The sequence below is a fragment of the Oryx dammah genome, unplaced genomic scaffold, assembly GCF_014754425.2.
Source record: "Oryx dammah isolate SB20612 unplaced genomic scaffold, SCBI_Odam_1.1 HiC_scaffold_20, whole genome shotgun sequence".
In the NCBI taxonomy this organism is placed as follows: Eukaryota; Metazoa; Chordata; class Mammalia; order Artiodactyla; family Bovidae; genus Oryx; species Oryx dammah.
In genome coordinates this window covers 65,957,164-65,959,346 of record NW_024070204.1, presented here as the reverse complement: position 1 = coordinate 65,959,346, position 2,183 = coordinate 65,957,164, and the positions used below count along the sequence as shown (strand labels likewise).

The 2,183-nt window shown below is 45.5% G+C and overlaps 1 pseudogene; it reads right to left on the bottom strand.

Moving 5' to 3' along the window:
* Window positions 1–1,823: 1,823 nt before the first annotated feature.
* LOC120879714 lies at window positions 1,824–1,982 on the bottom strand (annotated as a pseudogene).
* Between the last annotated feature and the right edge of the window lie 201 nt (window positions 1,983–2,183).

The following is a 2,183-nucleotide window of genomic DNA, read 5'->3' as shown; positions in this document are numbered from 1 at the left end:
CTGAAGTCCTGGGTCATACAGCCTGTGCTTGGCAGCAAGAGAAACTACTGCAAAGAGGAGCCCATGCATTGGAACTAGAGGGCAGTCCCTGCGCTCCACAACTAGAGAAAGGCCCCGCCCAGCAACCAAGACCCAACACAGCCAAAAGTAAATCAATCAAATTTTAATATTTTTAAAAAATAAAATAAAGTGGCAATAACGTGATTGACCCACCACCACCTCCCCTGCCCTCTATGACCATCTTTTTTCCAAGGAACCTTGGAGCCAATAAAAGAATGTTACAATCAAATGTCACAGAGATTTTTTTTAAAAATGAGATCTAAGAGAAAAGCCTGGAAGCAATTACTGCTTCAGCCTTTCTGGTGCCTCAGTTTGAGTTGATAGTTAAAGAGCACCTAGTTTGTGCTCACTCTGGGCTGGTGCTGGGAAAACAGGAGTGGATATAATGCGGGCTCTCCGTGCCCTGAAGAGTTTGCAGTCTGGGAAGAGGAGATGGAGTGTTAAAACAATGCTTTCCAGCTCTATCAGGGGACCTGTCACTTCAGCATCATCTCAGAGCTTTGCAACAATGCAGATCTCAGAGGCCCACCCTGGGAGTTTTCCTCTCAGCAGGTTGAGGTGGGGTCCAGGATTCCTATGAGGACTGATGTTCAGGGCAGGGTGTGAGCTGCGGCTATCACATATCTTCATGGGCAAATGACGTGGTCACTTATATAATGGAGAGAAGGCTGAGCTGAATGGCCCCAGGGCCAAGCTCTGTATTTTGTGTGACCTAGAATTTGGGCTTGTGCATTTCAAAAAATTAAATTAGTTTCCAGCCTCTAAAAATCAGGAGGTCTCTCCTTAGACCCTGGATGTCAACTGTTTGAAAATTCGAACAACTTCGCTACTACACTTGGCCTCTTAGATCCCCAGTGTCATGGTCCCCGGCCCTCCCTAGGGCCTGTTGCTCAATGTCATCAGTTGCTATCTTGTCATTCAGTTCAGTCCAGTTGCTCAGTCGTGTCCAACTCTTTGTGACCTCATGGACTGCAGCACGCCAGGCTTCCCTGTCCATCACTAGCTCCTAGAGCTTGCTCAAACTCATATCCATTGAGTCAGTGATGCCATCCAACCATCTCAGCTTCTGTCACCCCTTCTCCTCCTGCCCTCAATCTTTCCCAGCATCAGAGTCTTTTCCAGTGAGTCAGTTCTTTGCATCAGGTGGCCAAAGGATTGGAGTTTCAGCTTCACCATCAGTCCTTCCAATGAATATTCAGGACTGATTTCCTTTAGGATGGACTAGTTTGATTTCCTTGCAGTCCAAGGGACTCTCAAGAGTCTTCTCCAATACCACAGTTCAAAGGCATCAATTCTTTGGTGCTCAGCTTTCTTTATAGTCCAACTCTCACATCCATACATGACTACTGGAAAAACCATAGCCTTGACTAGACAGACCTTTGTTGGCAAAGTAATGTCTCTGCTTTTCAATATGCTGTCTAGGTTGGTCATAGCTTTTCTTCCAAGGAGTAAGTGTTTTTAATTTCATGGCTGCAGTCATGATCTGCAGTGATCATTGGAAAAGACTCTGATACTGGGAGGGATTAGGGGCAGGAGGAGAAGGGGACGACAGAGGATGAGATGGCTGGATGGCATCACCAACTCGATGGACACGAGTTTTGGTGAACTCCGGGAGTTGGTGATGGACAGGGAGGCCTGGTGTGCTGCAGTTCATGGGATCACAAAGAGTTGGACATGACTGAGCAACTGAATTGAACTGAAAATAAAGCCTGTCGCTGTTTCCATTGTTTCCCCATCTATTTGCCATGAAGCGATGTTGTCATTGGAGGAACACTACTCTTCTTCACATAGTAGAAATGAAGGAAAATGACATACTTCTGTCCTCTTAGCTGAATCAAAAGTTGAAAGATATAAAACAGGCTCAGATATCTACGTGTGTGTGTGTTTTACACTTGATCTTAGCCAAAAGGCTGAGAAGCAATGTGTGTGTGTTTTAAATGAGTGACAGCATATTTCTTTATGAAACAGTTCAATTGGGCACATCAAATGTGTCAAAGGTATATAAGCCCAACTCATTTTTCTCATTGTTACTTCCAGCCTCATCCCTGTGTACCAAGGCCAAGAACACTGGATGGGAAAATGGAGGGCAAGACATGGACTCCACCAGCCCGTGCAGCCATTAA